This window comes from Hibiscus syriacus, unplaced genomic scaffold (assembly GCF_006381635.1).
Source record: "Hibiscus syriacus cultivar Baekdansim isolate YM2019G1 unplaced genomic scaffold, ASM638163v2 tig00110840_pilon, whole genome shotgun sequence".
Taxonomy (NCBI): domain Eukaryota; kingdom Viridiplantae; phylum Streptophyta; class Magnoliopsida; order Malvales; family Malvaceae; genus Hibiscus; species Hibiscus syriacus.
The window spans coordinates 1324648-1338785 of NW_024062887.1; the positions used below are offsets into that span (position 1 = coordinate 1324648).

The 14138-nt window shown below is 34.5% G+C and overlaps 2 pseudogenes; one reads left to right on the forward strand and one right to left on the reverse strand.

Annotated features, from left to right (window-relative positions):
- The first annotated feature begins 4312 nt into the window (after nt 1-4312).
- On the forward strand, nt 4313-9773 carry LOC120143326 (annotated as a pseudogene).
- Nucleotides 9774-11749: 1976 nt separating this feature from the next.
- On the reverse strand, nt 11750-13281 carry LOC120143327 (annotated as a pseudogene).
- Between the last annotated feature and the right edge of the window lie 857 nt (nt 13282-14138).

Genomic DNA, 14138 nt, shown 5'->3' on the forward strand with positions numbered 1-14138 from the left:
ATGAGCATGATAGCTTGGCAAATAATGTTGGAGTCCAAGTTGGGATGGTCCTAGTGATCCCTCTAGCACAACATGTATGAAGATCGTTGTATCTTGTTAGTTCTTATATCATCGTTGTATCTGTTAGTTCCTATATCTTATTCTTCTTCTTTGGTACACGAACCATCTAGCTGCATCTGTTATCATATTGGACACAATGGCAGACATACTTTTCGGTGGTGGATCGATCAACTCTAAAGTGAACAGAATTATGAATATTGTAATTCTTAATTGCAATCATAGCTTCATCTTTGGATAGAAACTCTATTCCGATATATAACTCACTATCATTGACTGATGAGTTAAATTCGTAGTCACCAACATTAGGCATATCCGGAAATTCTAGCTCATACATTGAGTCATAGTCAGCTTTAGACATGTGTGTTGGAGGTTCGATTTGTACCGTATTTATGGGAACTTCATATATATCATCATAAGACTCAATGTTGAATTGTAGTGATTCAGGCGCAACGAATAATCCAGTCTCAACACCATCCGCACATGGCTCACGAAGAGGTTCTTCTGGTAGAGATGAGGATTCATCTATGATACCGATGTTTAGGTCGAACAAGCTCGCAGTTGAATGCCTTCCCCTTGAATTTGAAGGCATCGTGTCATATGGGTTTTGAACTGACTGTTGTGTCAAAAGCATCTCCATATTGAGGTTGAAGAAGCTCGTAGTTGAATACATCCCCCTAGAACTTGAAGGTAAATATTAAAATTTAAATATGTACTTCTATAGTAGCCTTTTGATCAATGAGTAACTGAATTTCATCCAATTCGTCTGGTATATCACGATGATTTTTCCTTGTAGATGACCACCTATTCAATGTAAAAATATATATTTCATTATATACTCAAAAAATTATTTATATACGAACTCTATATTAAAATTAGCTTAACAGTAACAGGAAGATAAATTGTTCATTCACGATCGAACATAAAAGGGCATGTGATACCACACCAATGACTGGAGAAGAATGAGACATTGCCAATAGCAATTTCTCGATAATTCGTTACCCGACACATTTCTCTATACATAAATGTCAAAAATACGAAGCCCCAACTCAACGTGTAGGTAACTCAAAAATCAATCAGGTGACACAACCACATATAATGAACTTGGTTGCAAGATTTTTGGGGCATCAAGATCAATCCTATGAGTTGTAATATGTATGCCTGAGAAAATGTATTAGTCTGATCCTCGGAAGAGTTTTCACTCAACTGTTTAAGATTTTTTTGCAGCCATAATAACAATATTTGACCACTATTGAACCCAGGTGGGATATCTCCAAGACACTCCTGACACAACGAATGTCAATTACCATCTGCCACACCAGAAATAACATATTCATCTACCGGAAGCCCTAAATGCATGAAAACATCCTCCAGCGTAATAGTGCACTCCCTACACGGAAGATGAAATGTGTTTGTCTCTAATCTCTACCTCTCAATTAGTGTAGAAATAAGGGTGGATTCAAGTTTACAACGTCTTTCATATTTCGCTATGCAATCAAATTCAGCCTCGGCTAAATACTGCTAGATAGGATGCGATATGTCTATCTCAGTTTTACGAATAAATGGTTCTAATATACAATAATTTCTCTAATTAAATAAATATTCTACGAATTAAAATAAAACTAATAAAAACTTAAATTAATAAAATATTCTCAATAATTAAAATAACACAATTTAATAATGTTATAGCATCGGCAAAATGACTTGAGATATGATTCACATTCACATTCAATCGCAGCATCCCGCCTTTCATTTACAAATACAAGTAATAAAATAATTATATAAAAATATTATAAAAAAAATAAAATATTAAATAAATATAATATAATATAATAAAAAAATTACCTTCTATAAACTATGACAAAACCTACTTAGAGCTTAATTTAAAATGAAGAATGAGAGAGTAAGTGATTTTTTGTGTGGTTTAAGTGTGGATGAGGGGGTGTTTATAAGGATGGGGATGGATTTTTGGGCGGGATTTATGGTAGGGTAGGTAAAAATTAAATGGAAAGCACGCCCCTTGCAATGTGCATTCCCACGTGTCATTGTTTCTCCACAAAAGCGTATAATTGGGAACGCACCTTCTCACCTCGTGCTAGGTCGAAAAAAACCCATGAAAGACACACCCCCTGCAATGCACCTTCCCTCAACGTGTTCATGACGCATTTCACGGAACACGTCTTATTCTCTCTCTGTCAGAAATGGTGTTAGATCGGTAAAACTTGGGGAAGAGGTAATTTTTTTTATTATAATATTTAGGTGATTTTTGGATAAAAAACCGAGAAACTCTCTCTATTTATAATAAATTAAGAAATAAAATGTTTTGTTAGAAATTTATGAGTAGAAATATACATATGTCAAAATTTGACTTATCTAAATTTTTTTTAATACTTTAATAAACTAAAACATAAACTCAAAAAATTACAAAGATTTTAAAAAGATTTAATCTCTTTAAAATAATTCTAAAATTAAATACTTGATCACCAATAATAATTTTAAAATAAGAATTCTCAACTAAATAAATTTAATCATCCAATAATTTGTAATCAGCAATATCATAATAAACCCCAATTTAAGAAACCCTAAATCAACAATCTAATATATAGTTTTATTATTTTCATAGATATATTAGTAATATATACCAATTATATAATATATAAATTTATTACTAAAACTTTGATTTAATTTAATGAATTTAACAAACTCATTGCTTGATATTAAAAAGATTATATTAAATCAATTAATTTTTTAGATATTTTATAGTTATTATAAATTAATATTATTTTAAAAATTTTCTAATTCTATTGATAATGTATATATTTTACAGATATAATTATTCGAATTTAAAATCTAAATTAATTTTTTACATTAAAATTACTCTATGAATTCAACTAGAATTTTATAAAATAATCATTTAGTTCAATTTTTTGTATTTCTTTTCCAACCGAACTCTATCGCATCCTTTATCTACAAGTGTAATGATCTGAGCCTTTTGCTTTGGATATCTCATCGAACGGTTGATATTTACTTTAAATCATGTGACACCATGCTATGGGGAGCACATTATTTTTCTCCTTTTTTGCCCATGCCGGCACGCATCTCCCAATCGCCAAGCTTATCTAGTTTTGAACTGTACTAGTCCACTCGCGTTGCAGCGCGTGTAGTTAGTTCCTCTTTACATTCATATCCGTTTCTATTGCTTGGTAACAACTTCCAATCTAGAAGGATTACATTTACATAGTTGACTTTCGTTATTTAGCGTAGATGTCAAAATCTTCCGAACAAAACCATATAATTAAAATATTATTTTCACATTGGCTTGCCACAAGCAGTTGCTGAATTCTCTACAAGCGCATGTTGAAGAGCAGAAACAGGTGTACAAAAGGATCGTTAACTAACAGTCTTATGATTGGAGAGAAAGTTAAATTTTTTCTTTAATTTTTAAACGATTTATATTAAATCTTGTTCTTTTTTTTAAAATTGTATGTAAAATTTGTAATTACTTTTAAATAGATATATTAATTAATAACATAGTTAAAAATTTTTTTTAAAATTAAATTTGAATTGAATTTCAACTCCATTAATTAATTAAATAAATATATTAAAATTATCTATTAACTTTTAATAAGTATTTTTCGATGAACAACATTATATTTGCATTAAAAATTAAAAATAGTGAATTAAAAATTTTAAGTCCAATTATTACCGTGATGATGATGATAGTTGACGATCATAATAAACAATGGTCATGGTGAAGGATTTTGATTGAATTATATAATTAAATTAATATTTTATTTAAAGTTAAAAATATATCAAATTTTTAATGTATCATTTTATCAAAATAACATGAGTCGATGACTCAAAACCAAAACAAACAAATAAAAATATAAGTGATCAAGCATAACTTTTTAAATTAATGATCAAAACTATACAAAATCAAAACAAATGTGACCAACTTATAATTTACCCTTATATTATTTATTAACAATTTTAAATTTATAACTTTTCACGTCCAATGTTTCCTTCACCGTCACAAAATCTAATACTACAATATTTAATTATATTTATATTATGCCTCAAAAAAAAATTTTATATTATATTTTTATTTTTACCATAAAAATTGATGGAAGAAGTAAGAGACGCACGCGCTTAAATCGAGACGAAAGATTAGCAAAGATAAGGCTAAAGACATATAATATTTATTTTTTATTATATTTTTCCTTTGTTTCCTCTTATAAATATCTTACGCAACTCATCCCGATTTTGCCGTCTTTTCTCGAACTCCAAACAGAAGACTCGTCTCTCTCTCTGATCTTCCTCTCCTCATCCCTTTTGTTTTAGATAGAACCAATGGATAAAGCGATCAGTCGACAGCAAATTCTGCTGCAACACCTCAGCCCTTCACTTCCTTCTTCTTCGTCCGAACAGACTTGCAACCCTGCTCTATCTGTATGCTCTATTATTTTCTTTCTCTGGATTGTGTTTTTTTCACCGTTTCATTAGATCTTGATTACCTTATCTTCGATCCAGTTTAAGTATTTAGCCAATATTTTTATTTAGGACTTTAATTTGATTATTTAATTTTTTTTACAAATATTACTGCATCTTTTATCTAATAAGTTAATGATTGAAAAAAATTCTTCAGGCATCGGCTTGTTTGGCTGGAGATAGCGCTGCATACCAAAGAACTAATTTATTTGGAGATGATGTGGTTATTGTATCGTAAGTAACTTTTTTGAATTTATTGATCTATAGTTTTTGCAATTTTTTGTGGGATAATATGTGAACACACACACACACATATATATATATATATCTATATTCATGATTGTTGTTAAATTTACAGATATGTTGGATGAATACTGTAAATTTCAACTTCCTATAAATATTTGTCAATTTGAAATTCACATTTTCATAGCTTTCGAATGTATAATCATGGTAAATTTTAGTATTTTTGCATCATATGTATATTTCATATTTACAAGAACTGAACCAAACTTAGGGGCCGTTTGTTTGCCTCTTAATGAAATCATTCAGTATTCAGTGTTGATTGATTCAGCAAAACAGTGTTGAATGCTTCAGCACAGAAGTACATTCTGAATGCTTCAGCACAGAAGTACATTCTGAATACATTCTGAATGCTTCAGTTCAGCACAGAAGTACATTCTGAATGCTTCAGTTCAGCACAGAAGTACATTCTGAATGATTCAGCACAGAAGTACATTCTGAATGATTCAGAGCCAGTAAACAAAAGCATGTCACATTCAGAACTAATTTATCCAGAGTCTCTGAATCATTCAGCATTTGAATCATTCAGTTTTTAATCATTTTGAAGTAAACAAATAACCCCTTAAATCCAAAATTTCAAATTCATGCTTTCCAACTTAGCATGAGATTTTTTTTTTGTTTAATTATTGCTTTCTTTTTACAGAGCTTATAGGACTGCCCTCTGCAAATCAAAGAGAGGAGGTTTTAAAGATACTTATCCTGATGATTTACTTGCACCTGTTTTAAGGGTTTGTATCCTTTTCTTTTTTAAAATAGTTTTTCTTTGTTATTTTATTTTTCAATTGATTTATATCTTATTTATTTTGTTGTTATGGGTATGTTGAGATCAGGCGGTGATAGAGAAAACAAATTTGAATCCTAGTGAAGTTGGGGATATTGTTGTCGGAACAGTCTTGGCACCAGGATCTCAACGAGCCAGTGAGTGCAGGATGGCTGCTTTCTACGCCGGTTTCCCTGGTATACAGAGATATTGTTAATTATGTGTTGTGGGTTTGTGTTTATTTTAGTGTTTTGTTTGTTGATTGTAGCAAATTTTTGATGGTACAGAAACTGTGCCTGTCAGAACTGTGAACAGGCAATGCTCATCTGGGCTTCAGGCGGTTGCTGATGTAGCTGCTGCAATAAAAGCAGGGTTTTATGACATTGGTAGGAGGAAACCTGTGTTCAGAGGATATTCCTTTCTCTCTCGCATAAAATGTTTGTGTTGTATTTATTACTGACTACTTGTAATTAATGTAGGCATCGGGGCTGGGTTGGAATCCATGACCGCTAATCCAATGGCTTGGGAAGGATCAGTTAACCCAAGGGTACTCTATCTCTCTCTTTTTTGTGCTTGCATCTATTTATCATTCCTAAGTTACTAAAACTTGGTGTGTGTCAAATATTGGTACTTGTTTGATGCTGGTATGTTCAATCTTTTATAAGTTCTTTTTCACATATTTGGAGGGTACTTGGAGGATCTTATAGTCATACCTATCATTCCCGGTATGATCTTTTGCTGATTTTGTGCAGGTGAAGCAGATGGAGCAAGCTCAGAATTGTCTCCTTCCAATGGGTGTTACATCGGAGATGTTGCTCAAGTTATCTATATAAATTTAATTTCTTCGTTGCTGGTTGTTAGGTTGAATCACACAGGAAAGCGGCAGCTGCTACAGCTTCTGGTAAATTTAAAGATGAAATAATCCCTGTGAACACCAAGGTACCTACACCTTATTCCTTCTTTTCCACCTTATAAATTCAAGCTATGTTCATATACTCTTATGGAATGCTTTGTGCCAGTATTCTCATATTTGGATTGTAATATTTCATGTATGAAGATTGTTGATCCAAAGACTGGGGACGAGAAACATGTCACAATTTCTGTTGATGATGGTATCCGACCTAACACTTCGGTGTCGGATCTTGCAAAACTGAAGCCTGTATTCAAGAAAGATGGGAGCACCACTGCTGGTATCGAATAATGTACCATTTTCTTCCAGGAATTCTTTGCTTCTCTGATGGATTTATCTTATTTGTTTGAATTTTGTTTGTATTGTAGGAAATTCTAGTCAAGTGAGTGATGGTGCTGGGGCTGTTCTGCTAATGAAAAGAAGTGTTGCCATGCAGAAAGGGCTGCCAATTCTTGGTGTATTCAGGTGTGTAATGCCTGGTTCTGTGTCCTGATATATATATCTTATAAATGAAATTTGAACAGTGACCTCATGATGTTCTTGTAGCAAATATAAGCTAGAACTCTCTGCTCTGCTACATCTGTTGTCCTTTGGACTTTTGGAGTGTTTACCATAATTGTTATTGTTTTGAATATATTATGTTGTGAAGGCTATATTCCAAGCTTTGTTTCTTGCTTTATGTGCTTCTAAAGAGATCTGAGTGTTTACATTCACTGTTACCAGTTACATTACTTGGCCTCTGGTGTCAGTGTCGAACATGGGTATAGCTGGTTGCCTGGTTTTTATCTAAGTTTTCCTATATATTTGGAGGATCCTTAGGGTGAGATTCCCATATTCAAGTATCAGACACTCTTTTTCTTTTGTTTTCTTAACTGTTATCTATACTAAATTATTTGATTTCTATTTCTTAATTTGTAACACATTGTGTTAAACTGCATCCTTAATAAAACATGCATGACTGGGTATAGAAGATGGTACTGTGTGTGGCAGTTGCCTTCTATGACAGACTCAGGGTGCGATTGTTGAATATGATTGTCTAATACAGGTTTAGCATTTTTAAAGTTCTTTCATGTTTCTGAAAGGTCTTGGAGAGTTGTGTTCTCATACTCATGTCTGTATTTGTGTTGGACATGGATATTTCAAGAAAAATGAATGGCTGGATTTAAAGGAGGTTGCGTTCGCATGAAATGTTTTTATCTTGTCCATTTTGCATGATGTGTCTGAGAAATTCTCTTTTTCCTGGCTGTATGTTTTATATTACAGCTTTCTATAAGTTTTAATGGGAAAAATCATTCAGGGTCATTTGTTCTATTGACCAGTCAACTTCTCATTCCCTGAACTAATGAAACTTAATATTTTCTATTAACTTAATAAAGCAATTGTCAATCTTGCAGGACTTTTTCTGCGGTTGGCGTGGATCCGGCCATCATGGGTGTTGGCCCAGCTGTGGCAATTCCAGCAGCAGTTAAAGCCGCTGGTCTGAAACTTGATGACATTGATCTTTTTGAGATAAACGAGGTACAATGTTGTTTTTCACATAGCTACAAATTTATTAATTAAAGAGAACATAATAAAAGGAAGTCTCTAATATCTTCGTGTATTGCAGGCATTTGCATCTCAGTTTGTATACTGCCGCAAGAAGCTGGAACTAGATCCGCAAAAGATTAATGTTAATGGAGGTGCAATGGCAATTGGACATCCATTGGGTGCAACAGGTATTTTAACGGAATAATCTTTTTTCCTGATTATTGTCATAATCTGTTTATAGTCTGAAAGTAATCTATGGATAAAAGATTATATCTATCGAGTAAAGCATGCCAAGCCTAAAACGATGCTCGTAACTAGATACTAGAAATTGGAAGAACTCCTTTATGCTATATATTCATTCTCTTAGTGTTGTTAAGTGTGCACATAATTCACCTAGACAATATGTCATAATGTCATGCAACAAAAAAGCCTCGGGTCCTTTTGGGTTTGATTAGATGCATGTTTGGTGCATCTGACTTGCTTTTTATAAGATGATAGACATAGGGAAAGACTGGTAGACACCAAAAGCTTCATAATCAGAGCCCATGCCTTCACACCAAAAGCTTCTTAGACCTTTTCGGCGGCGAGGCACTTCTAATTAGGTGTGTGCATGTATGCCTAGACAAGCTTTTCGTTATAGGTGATAGGAAAAAAAGCCTACCTCTTTAGTTTCTTTTATTTTTAATTTCTGAATTTTTGAGTATTCAGTTGATCTACAAAAGAAAATCAATACATGTTTTTACAGTAATATATATCACTCTCTAATGTTTTTTGCCGCAATTGTGTATCTTGTGCTCATAAACAAAAACACATGCAAATGCATACAAATATCTTCAGTTGGAAGTGCATATTTGTAGGGATCTAGTGTCTGTGGAATACATGTTGTGCCTTTGATAACATTGATCTTTCTCCATGGACATAAGATAGACATGCAAATGTGATGAACTTGCAATAATATATTTGTTGTGGGTTGTGTTTTTTGTATCATGATATTTTATGTTTATACAACTGTTAACAGGTTACTGGTTTGTTAAATGTAAATTTTACATTCTTGTATTTGTGTTTCTTTTCCTTATTATATAAAATTTCTTGTGTTTTTGTTAAATTTTCCAATTTACGGCGTAACCTTACTTTAGTGCTTTTGTTGAAGGTGCTCGTTGTGTTGCTACACTTTGCATGAAATGAATCGGCGTGGCAAAGACTGCCGCTTTGGTGTGATCTCAATGTGCATAGGTACTAAAACTTTTTCCCTGTTGAAAAATCTTGTGACTTCGACACTGACTTGATTTTACGGCTTGATAACGGCATGAAAAATAAATTAACTTGAAGACGAATATAAGATCTTGAACTCGATAATAACATAGAAAACATTACACGGAGTCGAAGATTGTCAGATCTTATTGAGCATATATTTTTACCATTGAAAAACAGGCACAGGGATGGGGGCTGCGGCTGTTTTCGAAAGAGGTGATAGTACGGATGAGCTTTGCAATGCTCGCAAAATTGAGAGTAACAACCTCTTATCCAAGGATGCCCGTTAGATTGGTGCCCCACACACAAAAAATCACTCTACATTGTGGGCAAACTTTCAATAAAACAGTGTAATAAGAGCCTCTATGTCGGCATTGTCTTGAGAATGATAATTTGCTGCTATATATTTTCATGAGAATCCTAGTAGTATTGTTTTTATTTAGTACAATTTTATTGTTAAATTTGATAATCAGTTTATTATAACATCAAAGCAAGTGAATCTTGTCACTTTCCAAACATTTCCAAAGGTGTTCTTCCTATTTAGATGTGGTGCCTTAACATTAATTTGCTCAGTTTCTTCGTCTTCGGTTTTTTTTTTTGGTCTTCTCACTTCTAATTTGGGTATGGTATAGTAGGAATGTTCGTGAAGTTACCACAGAGCACAGCAAATTTGATAGTTTGTGTATGGGTTCGTTTGTATATTTATCATAGTATATCATATTAATAATTTTTGTTGCATAGACTACCTACATATTATATTGGGATTAGATGTCAACGATCAGAACTGAAACCCGAATCTTGGGCTTTGCTTGCCCCAACATTATTCAATCATAAATCAAGTCATTCGCCAGTGTCCAACAGTGAATGCACGGGTCCTCCATATTTTCGAATCTTTGTTTCTTCTTTAAAAATGATGTCGTGATCCATAATTGCATCATTCGCCAAACTTTTGCATACGCCAGCATAGTTGATCAATGATACAACGTAGCAATGTCTACTATGTAATCTTCAAATTCTTCAACGTAAACTCTCTACTCAAAGATTTCTAGAACACGAGAAGTGGTAATCATCATATATCATGGCTATTATATGAGGATATTTCAGACATTTTAGCGCTCGAATTGCTTCTATGTCAATGATATGGATACGCGATGTGGAGGTTCATGTGGCCGAAGATCGCAACTAGCCCTACCAAACTACGACAAAATTGCATTAATAATAGCATGTACTTGGTCAAATCATAGTTGCCGAACCAACCGGGTTTATTCAAGTGGTAAACAATTTGATATCGTTGAAACAATGTCTTATATTTGAGTCATTGTGTATGTAGAAAATTCCCCCGAAGAGATTCACTCACCAAAACCATGTGTGCGACTTGGGTCGGTCCATATTAATCAGGGTGAAGTCTTGGAACTGGAGGGCAACAAAAAAAAAGATCATAGTCTTCTATCAGTGATCTAATCTAAGAGAAAATCGCAATTATTCCATTTTAACTTTTCATTTTCATCGGTGTGACGTCCATCTCTTTTCTTTTTCGTCTTTATTGATAGGCAGCGACACCAACTTTAATGTTGGTTGTCAACCATTCGTATTCTTTATTGTCTTTTTCTTCTCTATATCATATCTTTATTTCCTTTTATTTTTTTTATTTTCAATAAGTATGTCTGTGTTGCACGTTTTTTATATGTTTTTATAACACGTTTTCTTGTGTTTTTGGCATATTTTTCAGTTCTTTGATATTTTTTTATTTATCTTTTTTTTTCTAAGAGTTGATGTGACATCACTACGATTGATCAAGATGACACTTATATGATATCTTGTTGATTTTTCTTGTTTTGGGCCTTCGGATTGGATTTGGATACCCGATTTGTGTTCGTGGATAGCTTTTTACGTTGCTTGAGTATGATTTTCGGTTTGTCTGTGGTCTTTCAATAGCTTGATCCCCTGTGGTTCATTTTTCGATGCGATCAGATCTGCTTGTATCTATCTTTGTTCGAGTTTTTTTGTTAAATTTAATATTTTCTTGTATGATCCTTATATGATCTTAAGTTGCTAGTTTTTTTCAATGATTATAGGAAATTTTCCTAATTATGTGTTTAATTTACGATTGTGATTGTAAATCTTTATTATAATTTGAGATATTTCCTATTTTGAATAAAATTAGTTACTTCTATAAAAAAAACTTTCATTTTCATTTATTTATTTATTTTTCATATTGCTGATTGAGTTTTATGTTGGCCCTTGTTGAATTTTTAAGTTGGATGATAAATTAGCCATTATCCAATCCTGGAGATGCAAGGTAAAGAAATTTGAGACACCATAAAATTCAGCTAAGGCAGTCCACAAAGGCTAAAGTTAACAAGAGTTAATTGTTAAGGGATTTAAATCAAAACGAACCGATAACGTAAGCGACCAAATACACTTAATTTTTAAATCGGTGGCCAAAATTAATCAGATCGAAAACAAATGAGACTATTAGTATAGTTTACCCAATAAAAAAATGTGATAAACACAAAACTTAATAACATTGATTGTGTTTTTATGTGTTACAAAAGGATATGACAAAGCTAAGTTACAAGACACAACATGTAGCACCAAATGTCCCATTGACGGTCATTTTGCAACTTGAAACTCCATCATCTTTCTCCATCTTCCGCAATGCTGTACTTGAATAGCTTCTTCTCCCTACAAAAGTTCATCAGAAAATACCATCCAATGGCGCCAACAGTCATGACTCCACTAACCAAATACACTATTTTAGTTGCAATCACCATAATAACTACCAGGAATGCCGATGGTATTAAGCACATTAAAACCAGTCCTGGAATCCTTAGAGGAACCCTGTAAGGTCTCTTTATTTCAGGCAACTTTCTCCTCAACCAAACAAAAGATGCAAATTCCAGCAGCATTCCCAAATTGTACAAGAAATTCGCCGACGATATGATATCGGTGAAATACATTTACGACATTCCGATTGTGATCAGAGTGGAGATCAGTATTCCCACCCAAGGTGTGTCGAACCATTTGGATCTGCTGCTGAAAAACTTGGGCAGAATCGATAAATCCGCCATTCCCTCCAGTTGATAAGCACAGGCACTTAGTTGAGCTTCGAATAAGCCAATTGCCGATAAAACGGCGCCGACTTCTATCCAGACTTTTAGCCATTTACCGGCAATCATCTCCGCTGCGTATGCGTGAAACCCGGACTCCCAATCGTTTTGGTCGACGGAAACGGCGCCGATGACGGCGAAGAGTGGAACGAGGTAGGCTACGCAAGTGAAGACCACCGCCACTAGAAGAGCTCGAGGGAATGTTTTCTGGGGGTTATCTACTTCGCCGGCGAGTACTGACGTTGTCCCAGAAGTTTAGATTCCAGAAAAGGGTGTTGAAGAAGAGATTACAATCTCTTTTAACGCCTCTCTGACCTAGACTGATCCACCTATGGGGTTGGATCTTGGGGATGGCTACGAGCGACATGATGACGAATGGCGAAAGCGAAACGAGGCCGAGCAAAACAGCGCCACAACCGACGATGGCTAATCCGGTGTAGTTCACGAAAGATAAAATCAGGGTCGAGAGCAAAATAGAGATCTGGCGCGGCCAGCCTGACTCCAAAGGATGGATGATCTTCTCCAGGTAGTCGACGCAGAGAACCGGAAAAGCGGCGATGTTAATGACGCCACTCAAAGAACTTCCAGGATCCCATCAGGGACCCGAAGAATGGACCGATGGCCCGTTCGGCCCAAATAACGAAGCCTCCGTTACCGGGAAAAGCAGAGGAGAGCTCCGCCGTGATGAGAGCTTCGGGGACGCTCCAGATAAAAGGGAAGATGAGGAAGCCGAGAAGTGCGAGAAGGGGTCCGGCAGCCTGGACGGCGGGCTCTTCGCCATAGGGGCCACCGGCGACTTCGAAATAGATGAGGAAGATTAGAGGGATAAGAGTAAGTTTTTTTGGGGTCTTGGGGGAGCAGGTTGTGGAGATTGGTGGTCAAGGTTTTGTTCAACGTCCATGGCTATTGGGTTAGAAAATGGGATCAGTTTAGTAATAATTGTGGGAAAGACAGACAATTTTATGTGTTGCCTCATATTTATTCTTGAACATCCGAATGTGGTATGCTTGCTTTTCCACATCGTCCCTTGCTTTTAGGATTTATCCTTGAACGTCCGGCTGTGATATGCTTGAAACGTCCAATTCACTGGCCTTTCTTATTACATGTAATGTTTTATAGTTACATGTGTATTTGTCCATTGCATTTGTTAGAATTTTCCCTCTATGATCATTCCTTGTGCCTTTGACTTGCATTTTCTAATGTTTCTTGTTTTTTTTAGTTCTCTTGTTGTTCATGATTTTGGACTCTAATCAAATGTCACCAAACTTTCTGGTATGTACACACTATAATTCAAAAGGAGCATGAGTTTGTCTCCGGTGGACACGCCACTGGCTTATCAAGATGTTTAATCTTTAGGAACGGAATTTACAATGTTACCAATATTGAAAAAGAAAACATCCAACCCTAAAATTACTATGAAATATAATGCTCTGTTGGGCATCTGGAGGCGCAGTGGAGGAGCCACAACTTGGTGACGGTGGGCACGCACATCCTAAAATCTGAGTTTTTTTTTAATTAATTACTTATTTTACGGACGAAACCCTCTCCTGAAATTTTATTTGTATCCATCCTATTTAAAAATTATGTTGTTAACATATGCGTGTGAATACACTAAATTTCATCCTTATATTATATAATATATATATTTATTATAAATTATATTTACATTTTTTTTTTCTTCAGGGCCCAACAGTGGACCAAATCCGTCTCCCACGTAACCCTAGCACGCCCCTCA